Genomic DNA, 21,524 nt, shown 5'->3' with positions numbered 1-21,524 from the left:
GAAGCAAGATCTTCAGGGTGTTAATTCTGTGAGACCATCCATCATATACTCAGGTTGTGGATATGTGTTAATAAAACCATATATCCTAAAGACACCACAGTCATTATCTAACAGTTGCAGCAAGGTCAGAAAAGCTAAAGCTCAGGCGGAACTCAGGTTTGCAAGAGAGGTTTAAAATAATTGAAAAGTTTTCTTCAACTATGTTTGAAGCAAGAGTAAGAACAAGCAAGTACTAGGTCCTTTGCGTGGAGATGATGGAGAAATGCTATAGGGTGACAGAGAGAAAACAGAACTGGTCAACACCTACTTTTCCCCTTTCTTCACCAAAAAGGAAAGCAGTGCCCAACCTGATGATAACAGAGTAAACAATGCAAGGAGGGAGCTGCAGCCCAAGATAGGAAAAGAAAAAGTGACAAGTGGGGTGCTGAAGGGTTCTGTCCTAGGCCCATTGTAGTCCAACATCTTTATAAATGACTTGGATGAAGGAATTGAGGGGATGATCATCAAATCTGCAGATGACACCAAACTGGGACGGGTAGCTAATGCCACAGAGGACAGAATCTGGATTCAAAACGGCCTTAACAGATTGGAGAACTGGGCCAAAACTAACAAAATGATTTTCAATAGAGACAAATGTAAATTTCTGTACTTAGGTAGGAAGAACCAGCTGCACAAATATAAGATGGGGGACACCTGGCTTGCTTAGTAGTACATATGAAAAGGATCTAGGGGTCTTAGTGGACCACAAGCCTAACATGAGTCAATAGTGTGATCCAGCAGAAAAAGAAAAAAGAAAACAAATGTTATTCTAAATTGCATCAACAGAAGTATATTGTCCAGATGAAGGGAATTAATAGCCCCACTCTGTTCTGCTTTGGTCAGACCACACCTGGAGTATTGTGTCCAGTTTGGGGTGCCACAATTTAAGAAGTATATTGACACTGAATGTGTGCAGAGGAAGTCAACCAAAATTATCAATGGTCTGGAAAGAAAGCTTTATGAGGAATGACTGAGGGTGTTGGGTATGTTTGCCTGGAAAAGAAGAGACTAAGAGGAGATATGATAGCCATCTTCAAATACCTAAAGGGCTGTCACAAGAAAGATGGAGCGAGCATGTTTTCTCCTGATCTGTAGGGCAGGACCCTAACCAATGGATTCAAGTTACAAACAGGGGGATTCCGACAAAACAACAGGAAGAACTTTCTAATGGTAAGAGCTGTTTGTCAGTGGAACAGACTCCCACAAGAGGTGGTGGACTCTCCTCCTTCCTTGGAGGTTTTTAAGCGGAGCTTGGATGGCCATCTGTTATGGATGCTTTAGTTAAGATTCCTGCATTGCAGGGGATTGGACTAGATGACCCTCAGGGTACCTTCCAACTCTACAATTCTATTATTCTATTATCTAATCCAACCCCTTTTGATGCAGGAAACCCACTACTACAGCATCACTGAAAGGTGGCCACTAAAAACTTCTAATGAAGGAAGAACCACCACCTTTTCTAACTTCTTGTTGTTGTTGTTGTTGTTCAGTCGTTTAGTTGTGTCTGACTCTTCGTGACCCCATGGACCAGAGCACGTCAGGCACTCCTCTTTTCCACTGCCTCCCGCAGTTTGGTCAAACCCATGCTGGTAGCTTCGAGAACACTATCCAACCATCTCATCCTCTGTCATCCCCTTCTCCTTGTGCCCTCCATCTTTCCCAACATCAGGGTCTTTTCCAGGGAGTCTTCTCTTCTCATGAGGTGGCCAAAGTATTGGAGCCTCAGTTTCAGGATCTGTCCTTCCAGTGAGCACTCAGGGCTGATTTCCTTACTTGAGGTAAGTTAGAAAATGAAGTATTTATTTACATTAAAAATGATATCATACACGCCATCCCATGCTATCAATAATTTCTGTTTCCACAGCCCACCCTGGCTATGAGCAGCAGTGCACCCACAGGCAAAGCAATTGATTAAATGGGGCTTGTGCAATGGGTATAGTCTTCCTGCCTTCTCTGCATCGTATTTAAATAAGGCCTAAGCAAAGGCTGCTCATTTATATGGCCAGCGCTCATGTCTCTTGGCACATTGCACCTTTATGGATCTTCCTTGGAAGATACAATGGCCAAATATTTATGAATGTTCTATTTTCTTTATGTTTTTGTTTAGTTCATTCTAAGAATTAAAAACATAAACATTCTGTTTAAAAATCTGTTCTCTACATCCAAACGACATAGAGCAAAATGCTTTTGGCATTGTTTATACACTGTGCATGTGTGTGTTTGTACGTGTTGCTATCGCCGTATCCATAATATATATTAAAACTCTTTGTTTTACTACCTATAGTAAAATTATAAAATGTGCAGTCCCTGTAATTACATTGCCCTTTGCCGTCTGTCTAAAAAAAGACTGCGTTCAAATTTTTCCCCTGTTTTATTTGCACCCTATTAACAACTGTTACTGGAGCTTTAATTATGCCCCTGTGATTGCAGAGATGCGGCTGACTTGTGTCATTTTCCTCCCAGGGGATGCTTTATAATTACCAGCATCCATCGTGGCTGCCTGTAAGCTGATGCTTTTTTATTACCAGTTCAATAATCACTGCATCCTTGTGAACATCTGCTCTGCAAGCCATGCATCGGAGGTCCCTGTGCCTGTCACTCGATGCTCCCTTGCTGTGGTGACCCTTTTGCCCTCACCTTCAGTTTATATCTAATTTGCCTAGCAGAAGCTCAGTCCAGATTGCCGCACAGGAATGCAATTAATGCTCCACATTTGCAAACAAAGAATATATATATATATATATATATATATATATATATATATATATATATGCTACTTTCCTCCTCCTCCTCCTTCTCTCTCTCTCTCTCTCTCTCGGTTTTATTATCTTATTGTCAAGCCCCATAATTTGTATTCACAGCAGGATGAATCAATATAAGTCCTGAGGAGAAGATACATTATTTTGTTAGTGTTTTAGGCAGATAATGAAAAGTATGCAGGCTTGACTGGATGGGTGTGTGTGGCTTTTATCTGGAAATACACAGCTGTTTAAAAAGAAGCGATGTACACAAATTTATTTTAAAACACATACCTGTAGGTTCCCATAGCATGTGTTCAATAGCCTTCAGGTTGCCTTTGTTATACACTGCCAAGGACATTAACTATTGTTGGGCAAAACCAGCAGTGCTGCTCTGCAGAAAGTTTGGGGGCTTTCTAATATTTTTCATCTAGAAGAGCTCTAAACTTTCTGCCATGTTCTAGAGTCTAGATTACTGGTCTGAGGCAGCTTCTGAAGCTTCCCAGGCATACGGTACGTAGAAACATCCTTAGTTAGCATGATTCAAAAGCATCTCCATGTCACACAACACTGGGAACAACTGGATAGCTCAGTTGGTTAGAGCATGGCGCTGATAACACCAAGATCGCAGAGAGAACCTACTGGATCCTGTTCAGCTTAGGCTGCAGTTAACTAATTTTCCTGTACCAGTCCATCTTGTAGAGGAAAGTGAATGTATTTGTGTCCTCCCTGACCATTAGATTGCACCTGCTCCACCTCCACCACCCCAGCACATCCACAAACAGGGGACAGCAATGTCTTGATATGGCCTAGACATGTACAATACAATGTGCATAGGTAAAACTGTATGGTCAATTACTAAAAAAATAAATAAATCGGGTGGAACAGCCACACAGTTTTGACCTACAAGCATTGGATTGAAATGTTGGTTGTACTTTTGAGTGTAAAATCTCATCATAATACAATGAAACAAAGCAATTAATGTCTCGATCTAACAATTCAACATATTCTAATGAGAATTTATACTTCATTTGTGAAAACATAAGGGTATTCCTAGAAGTATCTTATCTTTTAGCCGCATTTACATCTTAAGTAGGTTTTTTTAAAAAGAATTGCAAATCCATATCCTGTGTTTGGCACAAGCCTTTTTCTGCAACTATAATTACAGTGGTACCTCGGGTTACATACGCTTCAGGTTACATACGCTTCAGGTTACAGACTCCGCTAGCCCAGAAATAGTGCTTCAGGTTAAGAACTTTATTTCAGGATGAGAACAGAAATCGTGCAGCGGCGGTGCAGTGGCAGTGGGAGGCCTCATTAGCTAAAGTGGTGCTTCAGGTTAAGAACAGTTTCAGGTTAAGAAAGGACCTCCGGAACCAATTAAGTACGTAACCAGAGGTACCACTGTAATAAACTATCTATCTTACAAAAAAAAGTATATTGTCTTTGCTTTGCATTCTGAGGTAGCATATCAGCTTGTCCACTGAGGCAAATTCCAATATTCCCACCCCCCACCCCCATGTTGGTGCTTCTCGGTGGGAGACGGCCTTCTCCCGGTAGCGGTCCAGAACGTATAACACAGCATCGACTCCTCCGGACGTTCAAGCAAGCAGCAGAGGTTAGCAGAAGCTGAGACTGAGGATACGTAGTATCTGGGTGTGGTGATTTATTTACAGGATCAAAATAAAGAACAGAGCCATTAAGGCGTGTCTCTTCTCCTCAGAGAGAGAGAACAACAACAGAACAGAACGAAGGACAAAGAAGACGGAAGTGGCGCACAGTTCCTTCCATTCCCACGCTTCCAAAGAATGGAATGCCAACACACAGAGCATGTGATCTAGTAGTCACACACACACTCTGCAACATGGGAGAGAATGAAAATCCTGACACCCCAACCATTTCTTCATGAACCGTGCAGTTGAAAGTTACTTAACATAAGAACTTAAGATGGGCTGCCTGGATTAGGCCAATGGCCCATCTAGTCCAGCATCCTGTTCTCAGAGTGGGCAACTAGATGCATAATAATAATAATAATAATAATTTATTATTTATACCCTGCCCATCTGGCTGGGTTTCCCCAGCCACTCTGGGTGGCTTCCAACTGAACACTAAAATATAATAACCTATTAAACATTAAAAACTTCCCTAAACAGGGCCGCCTTCAGATGTCTTCTAAAAGTCTGGTAGTTGTTTTTCTCTTTGAAATATGGTGGGAGGGCGTTCCACAGGGCGGGCGCCACCACTGAGAAGGCCCTCTGCCTGGTTCCCTGTAACTTGGCTTCTCACAGTGAGGGAACTGCCAGAAGGACCCTCGGCACTGGACCTCAGTGTCCGGGCAGAACGATGGGGTTGGAGACGCTCCTTCAGGTATACTGGACCGAGGCCGTTTAAATGCATGATCTGAGCACAACGGCACTCTCCCTTCCTGTGGTTTCCAGTATTTGGAAGAATTACTGCCTTTCTACATTACTGCTATCCTACATTGTTCAAACAGAGATGTATATTTTGAATGGATTTTTTTTTAATGGTGTTTATTACATGCTCCACTCACTAACACTGTGGGTGAAAATGTCAAACGAGGGTGTCAATGGCTATATCCAACTAAGTTAAAGCAGTCCCATTGGGATTAATAGACCTAAATTAGCCATGTCCATTATTTTGAATGGGTCCACTCTGAGAACGGCTAACTTTGGATACAATCCAATATCAAAATTTTTCAGAGATAGCGTTCACTATTAAAGACTGCATTGATTTCAATAAGAAAGAAATTCAAAATGCTCTTCTGAGCAGTGCTGGACTGACTGGTCAACTGAAACGTTATGGCCATTTGGGTTAAATAAAGCAGATGGGGAGAAAATATAAATTCATTTACTTACTTAGTGGAAGATCCAGTCTGTGAGACATTTGATACTTTTTATAGAGTATTAAATACAGAGTTTTGCCAGCTGGTTACTGTAGTTGAATGGTTTTTCATCTACGGGCACAATCAGGAATACTTACTAAATAGATAATACGTTTTGCTTTTCAGGTTTCATTTTTAACTGCATGATTTTCTTTTAGAAATTGCTAAGCAATCTGCTGCTATTTTCCCTGTACAGCACTACAGAAATAGTAGTAATTTCTAAAATGAGCATATGACTAACAAGCACAACATGTTAGCCACTGCTTGCCGCTCTATACCAAACAAGAGGGACACATCTTATCAGGCTGGGGGAACTCTCTTGTCCCAAATGGATCACTGACTCAATGCTTTTCCCTAGTTGCTTCAGATGACTTACAATCCCACAGGATTCCTAGAAATCCCAGCCACCTGGCCCATTTTCTGAGAAATGGAGCTAATACTTGTGATTAGGATTTCTTTTAAGACTGAAGGAGCCAAGCTCCATGAAATGGGATTTCTTTTATGAGCCTAGGAGTGGGTGTTAAATAGATGGTTCTTTCATCATATTTCAGAACATGGAACTGCAAACACCACTAGTTCAGGTGACAATGATTTTGCCCCACCTATATGTTGCAGGAAAGAGTATAAGGTGGGTGGTTTTAGCTCTACCAACGGGAAGTCCAGTATCAGTTTGCTACCTTTCCAGGATACAAGTACTGCTTTTTTAAACGAATAGTCCTAAGGAAAAGTAAACTGAAAAGTATACTAGGCCTAGCAACATAAATGAATTAATGGAACTAGCAACTGTGTTCCAAGATATCCTCCTACCATTTTCTTACTACACTTGGAACAGGAGTCTCTTGTGTCTCTGGTATACTCTTCTTTAGGGAAACTTCCTGTTAAATTTATAACAACACAAGCTTCTTTTCTTTCAGTGATGGCATCCAAGTCCCATAATGACTTATGATATCATTCTAAGCAGCATTTCCCAACCCGGTGCCCTGCAGATGTTGTTAGACTCCAACTTCCATCTGCCCCAGCCAGCATGGCCAATACTTGGGGATAATAATAATAATAATAATAATAATAATAATAATAATAATAATTTTTCATTTATACCCCACTCTTCCCTGTTCAGAAAACTGGGCTCAGGGCAGCTAACAACAAATTTAAAACACTTAATTGATGCAACAAAAAACAGCATAAAATACAGTATAAAACGTGAATAACAATAAATTCAAAAATCAAAAATCAAATTAGGGGGGAAATCCATCCAATAAACATTAGATGATCACCAGGGCTAGCTGTCTAAATTAGTCCTATTTGGGACAGTGAGGAGACCAGGGGAGAATTAGCTGTGGGATCCCAGAGCGGGTTGGATACTGTTTCTGAAAAACCAGTTTATATTAAACACCAAGCTAATATTAATCCCAAAGATTTGTAATCCAAAAATAAATCTACAAACTTCTTGTTTTTGTGTATAGATCGATACCGTGTAATATGATATAAATATAGTTATGTACCTATTTTATCGACTGGAAACCTAGAAATGTGTTCTGTTTATGCCAAATGCGCACTCTTGAGAAGAATGTGTAGCTGCTGTGGATTCAATTTGAATCATTCCTGAAAACGGTTTCGTTCAGTGACAAAGAGCAGTGCAATTAAGACTGGCCTTGTAGCACTTATTCCTGCCGTTATAGCATCCAGATTGGATTACTGTAATGAGCTCTGTGCGGAGCTACCTTTGTGCTTGATCTGGATGCTGCAGTTAGTATAGAATCCTGCAGCACATTTGCCAACAGGAAACCCTGTCAGCATATAACACCTCTGATCTGAGAGCTGCACTGGGCCAAGTTCAAGTTGTTACCTGTAGTATAAAAGGTAAAGGGACCCGTGACCATTAGGTCCAGTCGTGACCAACTCTGTGGTTGCGCGCTCATCCCTCTCTATAGGCCGAGGGAGCCGGCGTTTGTCCTCAGACAGCTTCCGGGTCATGTGGCCAGCATGACTAAGCCGCTTCTGGCGAACCAGAGCAGCGCACGGAAACGCTGTTTACCTTCCCGCCGGAGCGGTCCCTATTTATCTACTTGCACTTTGAGGTGCTTTCAAACTGCTAGGTTGGCAGGAGCAGGGACCAAGCAACAGGAGCTCACCCTGTCACGGGGATTCAAACCGCCAACCTTCTGATCGGCAAGTCCTAGGCTCTGTGGTTTATCCCACAGTGCCACCTGCGTCCCTACCTGTAGTATATGAAGCCCTTAATAACTTGGTTAAGTTTACTTGTGAGATAGTCTTACCGCATCTATGCACACTTGAGCACTTTGATCTGTAGAACTGGCCCCATTCCAGGGGCCATATAAACTGGTTTTGTGCTTGTAAAAAATACATATTTTAGCGTGGTTGCACCTATTCTTTGAAATTCCCTGCCTGGTTACATCAGGAAGCTGCCTTCGCTTTCATCATTTTGGTGTCTGCTTAAAGTATTTTAAGTATACCTGAAGGAGCGTCTCCACCCCCATCATTCAGTCCAGACACAGTGGTCCAGCTCTGAGGGCCTTCTGGAGGTTCCCTCACTGTGAGAGGTGAGGTTACAGGGAACCAGGCAGAGGGCTTGTCAAGGAAATAAACAACTATCTGACTTTTAGAAGACACCTGAAGGCAGTCCTGTTTAGGGAAGTTTTTAATGTTTGATGTTTCATTGTATTTTTAATTTTGGTTGGAAGCCGCCCAGAGTGGCTGAAGAAACCCAACCAGATGGGCGAGGTATAAATTATTATTATTATTATTATTATTATTATTATTATTATTATTATTATTGGCAAGTCTATCCAGACATGCAGGTGTTGAAGTGTTTTAATCTTTTTTGCTGCTAATTTTAATTACCTCCATTTTTAATTATGTTTAGCTGCTTTTATTGATAATGTTAATATTTATCATAAACTGCTTAGAGGTTTTATTACAATCAAGCAATATATAAAGAAATATTAGTTCATACCACCTTTTCTGAGCTTGGTCAAGAATTGTCCACTTTGGTTGCCAGCCCCTGAGATCCATCTTTTCTTTCCCAACCCCATATCTATGGTAACATAGATCTATTCAACAGATTGTATGCAGTGTGTGCTATTTGAGAGCCACCTGTGGAATAGTCTCTGGGGATTGTGACCTTCTTGAAAACAGATGGTGCCCTGCCTCATTGACTTTGCACAATCCATTGGTTCTATCATGCAGAAGGACTACCGACCTTTCAAGAGGCATCGTGGTATTGTCAAGCATGCATGTTGGAGCTTCTGTCCATGTCAGAAATGTCAGATGTTCCATGCATCCCAAGCTCACTTTTTGTCTTTCCCAGAGATGAACAGGTGGACAAGGTGTTTCCTTTTACAGATAGGTAGCCGTGTTGGTCTGCCATAGTCAAAATAAAAAAATTCCTGCCAGTAGCACCTTAAAAAGAAGTATCTGAAGAAGTGTGCATGCACACGAAAGCTCATACCAAGAACTAACTTAGTTGGTCTTTAAGGTGCTACTGGCAGGATTTTTTTTATTTTGAAGGTGTTTCCTTGTTTATGGGCCTGATTTTGTATTGTAGAGAATGGGTACTTTGTTTTGTGCGCCACAAACCACCCAAAGCAGAATTCTTGGTGTGTGGCCAACACCTTCCCTTTCTGCACCTTCTTCAGTAGAAAACGCCCCTGAAGGCAACACAAAACCATTCCTAAAGGAGGACTCGCCCCAGCCCTGTATCTTGACTCTTTTACAATGTGTGGAGCACAAGAGCTGCAGCTGAGAGTACAGTGGTACCTCAGGTTACATATGCTTCAGGTTACATACGCTTCAGGTTACAAACTCTGCTAACCCAGAAATAGTGCTTCAGGTTAAGAACTTTGCTTCAGGATGAGAACAGAAATCGTGCTCTAGCCGCGCGGCGGCAGCAGGAGGCCCCATTAGCTAAAGTGGTGCTTCAGGTTAAGAACAGTTTCAGGTTAAGAACGGACCTCCAGAACGAATTAAGTACTTAAGCCGAGGTACCACTGTAACAGGATACAGATAGGAGGAGGTGGTGTATAGCAGGCTGAAGGCTGTGGTGTAAAGATAGCAGCGGCCACTGCAGACCAAGAGGTTCATCGCAGGCTTGAAGCATAAAATGAGCAAAGGGGAAAAAATGCACACATGTCACTCTCCTATGGCCCAGACAGCATCGCTTATTGGGATCCCTATCAAAAAATTTTAAATGCACAGTTTTAGGCTTAACTGGCCTTGCTGGCCCTTGAAGGGGCATTGCTTATGGACACCATATTAAAGCATGGATGAATGCCAAGTTTCAAACTTTTAGTCAGTTTTAGCTTAACAGGTTGAATGCCAGATCCCATGAACTGCTGCTGCAGTTCATTGACTCATATGGCAAAGCCATGAAGTCCGTGTTTATTATATGCACTGGATAAACAAATTGTAAAAGGCAAAGGCAACTATACCAATGAAGGAGGAGAGCTAAATTCTTCCATAAGGAGAGGAAGCTGACCATTCAGGAAAAAGAAACAGCTTAAAGAAAACCTTGCAAAACCAAAGGACAATACTTAGCATCAATAGAAGAAAAGGGCACAAGAAAGGACATGATGGTTTAAAAACTGCCTGCACATAAACAACATAACGTTACAACTTCTGAAGTTTACCAATTCCGCTAATAGTTTTAACAGCCTCCGTCCCCAGCATGCTGGACGAATTCCAGTCTGAGTTGATCTATTCTACGCAATAACATTTTCCCTGTAGTTTTGGCTACCTCGTCTCTTCCTTTTCCTCCCCTGACCTATTGAACAGCATATAGACCACATTCATCAAAATGCTCTGTTAAAGAGGTGCCATGTTCATTCAACACCAGAAATGTCCACAGTTCAGGGGCAGGTGAAGTAATTTTGGTGTATAGTTGGGGCCTCTGGGAATAAAAATCAAAAGACCGGCATATCAGCTGGTATTAACTGGCAGAGTTCCATTAAAACGGGGGAGGGGGGAGGGAGCTGTACATATTATTACTGTTAAATAAAACCCTCCACACCTATTTTAAAAGGATGTTGTTTAGGTTGCAGATTGAGTCAGGAAATGTCAGATTTATAGTTGCCCATGTAACCTCCTGCTTCCCTGTTTGTCCTTCCTGTGCACAGAAGAGAGAAGGTGTCTTACAAAAGACGAAACACAGACTGCATCATGATCCCTGGTGGGACAGCATTAATTATAGTATTTCCTAAATTTTGCAAACTTTGCTTCCTTTCAGCACATTTGTATTTTACACTAGTCGGGGGGACACACACTCTCTCTCTCTCTCTCTTTCACTCCTCTGACTCCTACAATATAGAGACTGAAATTAATTTTTTAAGACAAATATTGGTTTTGAAGGTACTAGCAGTTTAATGATAACACAGTTTACAAACCGCTTTATCAAGTGCTATATAAATTTTGTGAAATAAATAAAAATTAATAAAACACCGAACAATGGCTTAGTTTTACATCTGAATATGACCCTTGGTATGGAGCTCTATGATCCGCGAATGAAAAGCAGTATAGAAATTTAATTAAAAAACAAATAAAAATAAAGTACTGTAGATCAGAAGTCTCTCAGCCATCACGCATAGTTTCGCAATATGTGGTTTCCCTATGGAAGTACAGCCATAATGATCCCTACCAACAATAGAAGCCATTGGAAGGAGGTACAATGTGTGTAAAGCTAAGTGAGCTCCCCAAATCTCTCACTAGATTAACTCGGGGGGGGGGGTTACAGGGGTGGGGGGGGAATCAGGAAAATTGAGATAATTTTCTTGAGCTTGGGAAATGCATTCTCCCTTCCCTGAAAGTAGTGGCTGCGAAAGGATTCTGCGGAACTGTAACAACCTTTTGTGTGGATTGTTTGGATCTTATGAACAGACAGGTGGAATAGACACTATTACACGGATGGACCTTATGAATGAACTGACTAAAGAATGACCTTATCTGCTGGGTCTTCTGCTTTGTTCGTTTGTTGAATTTTATGAGTTACTTCTGTTGAAATTTATGATTTGATACTATGCATAGTATACCTTATTTATCTAAGAACACAGCTGGTTACGTCTTGTGTGTTTATTGAGTATGCTTTACATGACCATAGGTTTGTTTGTTGTTGTTTTGCTAGGAGCCTCAGTGAAGGCACATAGAGCAAAAAGGTAGGTTTGTTCTCTCTCTCCCCCCCCCTCTGCACCTCTCATGCGCTGGTAAACTTCTTGAAACTTCTTCTCTGTTCTTCCCTGTTTCAGGAACAAATGATTCTCTCACACACAGAACATCCAATAGGTATGACACTCAGAATTCTTCGGCTCAGATTTTGATCTGCAAAGGCAAATAATTTGAGGGCTTTAAAAGTTTCTCTCTTTTTTGATCGGGGCTTTACCATCCCTCAGAGTTGATCTCTTAGACTGGCTCTAAAGAACTTCTCTGTCATCTCTAATTATGTGCCTGAGTATAACTTGGGATGTGCAGTTTGGCTGTCAGATGTCTTAAAGGACACATATAGGTTCTGCCACTTAGACTCAATCATTTTAGCTTTTCCTTTATATTGCCCTGGCATCATCTTTCTGCCCCCCCCCCGGCAGTGTTGCCACGGGCGAGAGACTCACACATGTCAGAGAGCCAAGGGCCTCTGGACGAGATACAAGACTCCTCATATTCTTGTACACACATATATGAGAAGTCAGTGAAACAAGCTTATCCAGCGATATGCCAGCACAGAGAAGAAAGGCTGCATTTCTCATCTCCCTTTTCAAGTGTGAAGAACAAAGTATGGTTGCCACTACACAAGGCTGTCCTCGTCTTGTTTGTCCATTGTCCATCTTCTACAGTCCACCTCTTTGCATGAAACTATCACTGTGGGAGGTTCCCTCCAGTGTGACAATGTCCACACTATGACAGTGTCACGTCAAACAATACGTTGCAGTAGATCTTAGGATGGAGAACCTGTGGTCTTCCAGATGTGGGACTCCATCTTCCTTCAGCTCCAGCCAGCATGACCAACGGTCAGGCATGATGGGAGTGGGCAGTGTGACAACATCTGGACAACACAGGCTCCCCACTGCTATCTCAGGGGTAAAACTAAGATCTAGATATTTTCGAGAGGGAATGAGACACAGAGCTGTGCTGTCATTTTTGGCAGCAGACCCGTGTCTAGATCTTCTTAAATAGCCAACTAAGAGTATTTTCACATAACCTATGTTTAGCTTTAAACTCACCTGCAGGGGAATTTGCTCAGGCCAAATGGGATTTTACCTCGGGTTGGAACAAGCTATCAGTATTTCTGCTGAATTACTTTTACTGTACATACTGTAGAAACAAAGAACAGAATGGAATCCTAATTTTTATGCTGTGTTCTGTTAGAAACCACACAAAAGCTTTCTATTTACACTTAACAGCAAGGGATTGTTTGTGGCAAAGAGTCTATAGGGATCTTTTTAAAAAAGAAAGAAGGAAAGAAACCCTTCCCATTACCTCTACATTTCAGTTCTCCTAATATGGCAAACACATTTTGCAAACTATAGCCATATTTTTTGGATCAAAAGGAAAATCATATATGCCGCCGCATTGAAAAAAGGGATTAAATAATAAGGCCCATCCAGAGAAGTCTCTCATTTTTATGCATTTCTGTATTTTCTGGTTTTGTTAATCAGAAGCAGATGAACTTCTCTTCGCAAGAGTGTTACTGACATGGCTCGTATCAAGAAGTATGATGTTTCCAGCCATATATCCAACTTAAAGAGGAATAGTTACATTTGAATAAGCAACAAAACATGTGGATGTTTGTCTGAATTGAAATGAACTTATGAACCCTAGAATTCACGAGCCAGTCCTAATCATAGCCAAACATCGCCAACATCTGCTTTTTCATCTTGGCCAATTTATACTGAAAATCCTAGAATCTCATCATCCCAGCTTCAGGAAGAGAGAAAATGGCAGAACGGGAACTGGATATGCAAAGCTTTCTGCAATTTATTCTCTTATCTTCCTTAACCTCTCAGAAGGGGGGGGGGCGGGTAAATAGTTGTGGTGTGAGTTAGCAGCAGCGTTGTCATTCTCTCACATGTGGGTGTTCTAAGGAATCATTCAAATGAAATACAAGTACAAACTCACCCAGTGTTGGCCTCAGACCCAGCACTCACCACCACTTAGTGCCCCCCACTCAGTGGGTGCTCTTCCTCAGCCACCAGCCTACACCCTTTCATCCTTCCTCCCTTGCAGGTAGTCTTGCTCAATGGCAACACTCTGTTGCAACTGCATGATCCTCTCTGTTCCTGCAATACATGTTACTAAGTCTAATTGTATTGTATTGTATTGTATTGTATTGTATTGTATTGTATTGTATTGTATTGTATTGTATTGTATTGTATTGTATTGTATTGTATTTGCTTGTCTCCTACTACAAAAATTTTCTCAAGTTGACTTAGAATTTTGTCCCTCCCAAGCTGTCATCCATGAGCTGAGATCCAAGAAGTTCTCAGGACACTTCTACTTTTTCTTAGAGTTAAGTCTTTGTTTGATGCCTGGGAACCTACCAGTTGAAGGACTAATCTCTCTCTCTCTCTCTCTCTCTCTCTCTCTCTCTCTCTCTGTGTGTGTGTGTGTGTGTGTGTGCTTTAGACAGCAGTATTTGGCTCTGCCACAAACAAAATAAAAGATCTCAAATTGACTCACAAGGCCTTCCTTCACCCCCAGGTATTTTGGTAGTGAAAACAGAGTCCCTTGGCCCCAGTCTATGCCTTTTCCCTTTGGCTGTACAAACAGCAATCCAAATAATCAGAGGCTGCATATCAACTGTGTGCCTAGGAGCAATTTCTCCTTACGAAGTCTAAGCTTAGGTTCAGTACGGAAAGTACCAAAGGGGTAGCGCTGTGACTCTGTTGCAGCAAAAACAACAAAGACTCTTGGGGCTCCTTAAGCTTATGCCACAACAGATTTGTTAGCATTTTAAGGTGCCACAAGATCTGTTGTCGTTCATTAAAAACAAAACAAAAAAACTATGCTGGCCTTTTCACGTTTGTAGATGCAGATCATTCTACAAAATCAGTTGAAACTCTATGCTATTATTTCCTGCTTCTATTTAAATAAAAACATGGTTGGAAACTGCTGTTCAGGCTTATAAGTGCGGAAGCAATTGCCTTGTGATGGAGAGATCTGGTCCCTGTTGCTGCCAGGGAAGTGTTACATTTATGAATGACCACAACAGCCACAAATAAAGAGGAACTTGGGGATTTGGGGGCATTTTGCATGGAGTCTCTGTGATACAGGATTCAAAGGGTTTTTGTTGTTGTTGTTGTTTGCCCAAGATGGACATACAAAAGAGACATGCTTTTAAAAGTGGACAAATAACATTGAGCTGACTCTTCTCCCTTCTTTCTGCTCTTTGATGGAATTTCCATTTCCTTAGTTTCCTCAGTGTTGAATAGCAGAAGGTTCATTGGGTTCTTATGACTAATTTCCTCAAAAACTACACTGTGCCTATTAATGCAGAAGCCAGTTTTTGGCATGTAGTTGTGAAGAAAAAGGATGAAAAATAAACATGTATAACTTTGGAGCACTTTCGGAACACAAACTACTCTTTGTTTGGTATTTGGCTGTAGGTAATGCAAACTCAGCAGTCCCAATGTGACAGCAAATTTAGCCAAAGACTGAAGTTAAAGAACAACAACACTGGAAGTCATGTTTTGTTTTGTTTCTAAGATGCGCTTTGGGCCCATGTGCTAGAATCCCCAGTTGCTCTACTGTGTCCAGACAGGGAATTCAAGTACAAACGACGCATTCTGCTTAATGCATCGGGTACAAATATATCTCAGTGTTGTTAAATTGCCACTCTGTGTGTACGTGCATGTGTGTCCAATTATTATTAGGATTTCAGGGCACAGGGAGAGGGTTTTTTCCTTCCTAGCCCAGCCACACACCCCTCCCCCTATTATCACCCCCTGAATGGCTATGAAGCTTATTCAAAAAAGTTCCCATTGGCACCAATGGGAACGTTTTTCTAAACATTGTAGTCATGTTGGTGGGGCTGGGGGCACAATTTTGAGTGGCGGCAGTTTGTGGCTTTAGTTACCATATTTTTCGCTCTATAGGACACACCAGACCACAAGACACACCTAGTTTTTGGAGGAGGAAACAAGAAAAAAAATCTGAATCTCAGAAGCCAGAACAGCAAGTGATAGCTGCGCAGCCTGCATTCGCTCCATAAGACACACACACATTCCCCCTAACTTTTTAGGAGGGAAAAAGTGAGTCTTATAGAGCAAAAAATACGGTACTTTACCAAAACCACTATGCATGAAGCATACTGTGTACTTTCATTTCATTTGTTTTTATTACAGCACAACAAGACAAGAACTGACCGACAGCATACAAATCAATATGGCTAACTTGACCCAAGAACCCCTCCCCCCCCCACAAACAAAACTCACTGCAGTCAACTGAATGTAACCAACCATGCCCTGCTCCCCCCCCCAAAAAAAAAAATCTCTCTCACTTAAATATTCCAAACTCCATATCTGCTGTTTAACATCAGGCAAAAAACATCCCTCTTCAGCCAGGTCTTTGGCTGATGACATCTGGTACCCTTTTAAATATGTTGTGGGGAGAGGGAGGGTTTGGGTAGTTTTTATTATGTATTGGGGGGGGGGCTTTTTATATCTTGAACCGTCCTGGGATCTGCAAATTTAATAAATAATCATTATAATCTGTGTGAAGTTGTTGGGAGAAGTCCCTACAGGACTTGGAGAATAGTGTCATTAGTGCATTGATGACATCCCAACTCTATTTCCCAGTTACATCCAAGCCAAACAAATTGGCTTTCAAATAAGGCAGGCATTGCCTGCGATGTCATTTCAGTGCTTGCAACCACACCTGGAATACTGTGTACAATTCTGGTTGCCTCACCTCCAAAAGGACACTGCAGAGCTAGAAAAGGCTCAGAACAGGGCAAGGAAAATGATCAAGGGCATGGAGCAACTCTTGCATGAGGAAGTTGCAACATTTGAGATTTTGTGTTGGAATCCTTGCAGCCAAGACCCAAGTCTCGGGCAAGTGCTCTTTGGTGAGCAAACCCCAGCAAAGGGGTTATTATCACCTTCCCTATCAGAAGCAAGGAGCAGGTAGTGATATATCCTTAACTATTGTCAAGGAAGATAGATGTCCAAGAGATCTAGGGCGTTGAATGCATTCTATTGTTTGCTGATTTTAAACATTTCTAGGCTACCTTTCCAAAACACTCAAATCAGTTTACATAAAATATGTAATCCAATTCTAATGGCCTTAAAACAAACTCATAGAAGTTAATAACCTGAAGAAGAAAATCTACTAGCCTGCTGGGGTTGGCAGGTAAGGGATGGAGAGAGCTGGTGCAAAGGCAAGAACTTCCTTCCTCTAGCAGCTCACCTGGTTTCTACATTTAGCTGAGGGGAGAGACACTCACTCGCATGCAATTGCTTTCCACCAGTGGCTATTGTGGGTGTGCTTAAATACAAGGCTGAATTACAACAAACCCAAAGTAAAATCACAGAAGTAACACGAGGAGTGCTCCCTCCCTGTCCTAGATTGGTGTGAGATGCCACTGATTTTTGCCATCTGCTAAATAAGCCACAAACCTGTTAAACCAGAGAATTTGGATCGTACCAATTTAGCACTACAGGCATCCTTTGCTTACCGCACTAATTGTACTTTCCTTGCTGTTATTGAATAGTCGGAAATGTTCCCCCTTCAGAGTAAAAAACTAAGAAACCCAAATATTGCTAACCTAAAAAAAAAGAAAAAGGAAGAGGCAGCAGGGAGAAAAAGTGTTCTAAACAAACAAAATGTTGATCTGCCTTTTATTAATTTCATTTTTTATCTTCTTGTATACAGACGTTTGACAGCTATGACATTCATGGGCAATGCATTTGAAAAAGAAGACATAAATATTCAGAGACATATTAGAATGCTGTTCAATGTAAGCACCTGTCTACTTAGTGTTGACAGAAAATCATTTACTTTGCTTTATGCATGTTCTCTCTGGAGACCACTGAGGTCCTATTTTATTTAAAGAGCTGGTCCCAACATCGCTGCTTCCACTCGAAAATGCAATATATGCAGCTAATTATATTTATCGAGGAAACAATTTTGGTTTATATTTTCAATAATCCTTAAACAATTTTGTCAATTCCTTACCTCGGGATTGGCTTCTCCCTGGGTATCAGAAGGCACGTGACCTCATGATGTCTTTATTTATGACATCACAAAAGAGGCAATGAAGTCTATGATATCATAAACGTAGCAGAACCAGCAACAATGCATCACTTTAGGCAGCAACATTTACTTACAGAGCAATCTTATACTCTGTGTGTGTAACTCTGAGTTCAATGGGGCTTGCTTGCAGGGAAGACTGGATAAGGTTACAGCCTCACTCACAAAATCACTTTATTTATAATGTTTATCAAATGTTACTGCCACTTGCATTAAGTACACAGGGTTTCTTGTCCTAAAACCAAGAAGTAAAAGAGACAAAAGGTTTCTCTTTCAAGAATTGGAGACATTTGTAATCTATTTCTTCAATCAGATTTCGGTTTGAGAATGCAAACTCTATAAATTTACTGAACTCTAGTTTACTTTATTCTAGTTCAGTAAATTAGCTAAATTTTACAAGTTGCTGCACAAGCAAATCAGCATGTAGGTTTAAACCAGTGGTTCCCTAACTCCTTCCCCTTCCTCAGACCACTTGAAAATGTTGAGGGTCCTGGTAGACCACTTCATCCCCCCCCCCCCCGGCCTGTCATAGCAATTATAATTCACTGTGCTAGGTGCCATATGATTTTTAAATTATATTTTGACAGAAATGCTGTATGAAGTTCGTGGAGCTCTGGTAGTCCATGGACCACAGCTTGGGAACACATGGATTAAACACAAAGATTGCTGCACCAGCATGCGTTACAACTTGGGGCATCAGAAACTGACCCAGAGCATTGAACCTGTGCAAAAGCGCAAATTAAGTGTGCATATCCTCCAACATGTATCCAATGAAAATAGGGACATCCCATTCCATGATGATAATTTTACTATTTATACCCCCACACATCTGACTAGGTTGCCCCAGCCACTCTGGGCAGCTGCCAACATGTATAAAAACATAATAAAACATTAAACATTAAAAAGAAACCTTCCCTATACAGGATTGCCTTCAGACAGCTCAGGGGTTGGATAACTCCATACCCTCCAACATTTCTCCAGTGAAAATAGGGCCATTCTTAGGAAATGAGGCACATTTCAAGGATCAAATCAGAATCCAGGATGGCTTCGCTAAATCAGGGGCATCCCTGGAAAATAGGGATACTTGGAGAGTATGTTTCCAGATATTGTGCACATAATTTGTGCTTATTAATATTACAAAGGGTCATTCAGATATAGTTGGCAACACTTATTTATTTATTCATTCATTCATTCATTCATTCATTCATTCATTCATCAGATCTTTCCTGATGAGGATAAATCCAAATAAAATTGAGGATAGGGGAATATGTATTTTGATGACAATGATGTTGCACGGGCACTGCAAAAAGAGAGAGAGAGACCCCAGACCTTGCACACATGAGGGGCAACTGTCACACATTAAACACCCATCTAGTAGCGCCCTAAGCCCGCCAATCCTGCAACAGCACCTGTTGTCAGATGCACAGCAGCAGCAGGGCCTGATTATTATATGTGATATAAAACCTGATTGAAGTGGTTGATGGACAGGACTGGAGAAAACCCACAATTCACTCTAAAGGCCCTATTCATGTCTACTCGGAATTAAGCTCCATTGGTTCAATGGGACTTTCATGTACGTGTGCATAACTTTGGTGCATAACTCTGGTATGTCAGCATAACAGAAATACAGCATAAAACAGAAATATGAAAGCACAAATTTAAAACTAATAATAAAAGAAACTGCAAGAAAGAATGGCTTCTCAGTTAAAATTCCATTTAAAAAGCAAAGTCCTCAAAATTCTTGTTTTCCTGAAAATTAAAAAGGAACAGAACAGGCAAGCTATACTAAGAAGGGAGTTTTACATTGGGGGACCCATGCCTGAAAATGTCCTATACCCCTCCACCTGCTTATGGTCACCAATATCAGGCCCTCCAAGGTTCCCCATTTTCCAGGGACAGTCCCAGATTTACAGAAGAAATCCTGCTTTCTGATTTGATTCCAGAATGTCTCACTTTTCCTTTCAACGTCCCTATTTTCATCAGACAAATGTTGGAGGGTATGAAATACAACTTCAGATCAGGGGTGGGGCAAGGCAAGCATAAAATTGCCAGTCAAGTTTTTCTGAAACCTAAGGAACAAAATCTCCACCATAACAGTAAAATAAAGGTAAAGGTAAAGGACCCCTGACAGTTAAGTCCAGTCACGAACGACTCTGGGGTTGCGGCACTCATCTTGCTTTACTGGCCAAGGGAGCCGACGTTTGTCCGCAGACAGTTTTTTTGGGTCATGTGGCTAGTATGACTATGCTGCTTCTGGTGAAACCAGAGCAGTGCACGGAAACGCCATTTACCTTCCCGCTGGAGCGGTACCTATTTATCTACTTGCACTTTGACGTGTTTTCAAACTGCTAGGGTGGCAGGAGCTGGGACTGAACAATGGGAGCTCACCCCGTCACGGGGAATCGAACTGCCGACTTTCTGGTCGGCAAGCCCAAGGCTCAGTGGTTTACACCACAGCGCCACCCGCGTCCAAACAGTAGAATACAACAACAATAATAACCAACAGTTTGGTTCCCCTTTGTGACACTCAACACCAGTCGCCTGAAGCAGCTGCCTCACTCTGGCTAACAGTTGGGCCAGCCCTGGCTGCAGAATCCTTGGCCATCAATATGTTATTGCACTGCAGCTCCCATCAGCCCCAACCAAAATGTTCAGGAATGATGGGAGCTATAGTCCAGCAATGTCTGGAGATGCATTGCTTCCACACCCCTGCTATGGACAAAGATGGTATCCGGAGTAAGGCCTCATCTGATGTTCTGGTAATTAAATTCATAGAATGATAGAACTGTAGAGTTGGAAAGGACAACAACGATCATCTAGCCTAACTCCTTGCAATACAGGAATCTTTTGCCCAATGTGGGGGTCAAACCCATGACCCTAAAATTTAATGTTGCCAGCAGTCTTGTCCCAGTGGCTATTCTTGGGACATCACCATAGATATACTGACACGAACAAACCCACTCTCTGTTGACACCATTTCTGCTATAGGAAAAGGCACAAGGAGCCAAACCACATCTAGATGCAGAAATGACTGTCCACAGCGAAATATGGACTAAGCAGCAGATGGAAGCAATGTGCCCTGGCCTGCTTTAAGCAAAAATTATAATTAATTCAGATTGTGCATACAGTACATGCTTAGTGAATGAGATTAATTCTGCGGCATGTACTCACGCTTGCTTTCTGAAAGCAAGCTTCTGGCTGCACTGTTCTGAAAGGAACTGCATGACCCCCAAAGTGTAAATTTGATACCACGCCTTGTCGTCTTTGTGAAGAGCCCTGGTTTCCACCGGATTAACACCGAGGCCAGAAAGAACTCCTTAATGCCAGACTCACACAGGTCAGAATAGCAAACATATCAGATTATCAAAAATATAATCAGAAGCAAGCTAAAGAGAACAGAAACTAATTTGAAGTGAGCACGAGTGTTATGATATTTTAATACATTTTATGTTACCTGACAGACATGTAATGATGTTAACTAAGACCTGATGATGTAGCAATTGGGGGGGAGCAGGAAGGAGAGGCTTGGAACGCAGAGGAAAATCATTAGTTTTCAAACTGCAAAACCTTACAATGCTGCCACCTGTAGGGCAAAT

General features: G+C 41.6%; 1 protein-coding gene and 2 long non-coding RNA genes across 6 annotated transcripts in view; 2 read left to right on the top strand and 1 right to left on the bottom strand.

Annotated features, from left to right (window-relative positions):
- LOC310710139 (uncharacterized protein) overlaps window positions 1-14,286 on the top strand; it is a 37,727-nt gene extending 23,441 nt beyond the window's left edge. The window contains exon 3 of the transcript XR_014527851.1: window positions 14,130-14,286. The gene's annotated coding sequence lies outside the window, so the exon portion shown is untranslated. The remainder of the gene's footprint in view (window positions 1-14,129) is intronic.
- LOC310710655 overlaps window positions 1-18,044 on the bottom strand; it is an 81,463-nt gene extending 63,419 nt beyond the window's left edge. Inside the window, exon 1 of one of the 2 annotated variants that reach the window (XR_014528172.1) lies at window positions 17,854-18,044. This is a non-coding gene — a long non-coding RNA (uncharacterized lncRNA). Of the gene's footprint in view, window positions 1-3,071; window positions 3,415-17,853 lie in introns of those variants that run through there. The other variant, XR_014528173.1, reaches the window with a different exon arrangement.
- LOC310710590 lies at window positions 15,384-18,743 on the top strand. Of its 3 annotated transcripts, none has more exons than XR_014528140.1 (3): window positions 15,384-15,480; window positions 16,597-17,635; window positions 18,516-18,743. It is a non-coding gene; the product is annotated as an uncharacterized lncRNA (long non-coding RNA). The 3 variants fall into 3 exon arrangements; XR_014528141.1 differs by having other exon boundaries at window positions 16,540-17,635; XR_014528142.1 differs by lacking the exon at window positions 15,384-15,480 and having other exon boundaries at window positions 16,359-16,744; window positions 17,551-17,635.
- Window positions 18,744-21,524: the final 2,781 nt, after the last annotated feature.

The sequence above is a fragment of the Podarcis liolepis genome (assembly GCF_965112155.1).
Source record: "Podarcis liolepis genome assembly, chromosome: 1".
Lineage (NCBI taxonomy): Eukaryota > Metazoa > Chordata > Lepidosauria > Squamata > Lacertidae > Podarcis > Podarcis liolepis.
This window is presented reverse-complemented; position numbering and strand designations above follow the sequence as displayed.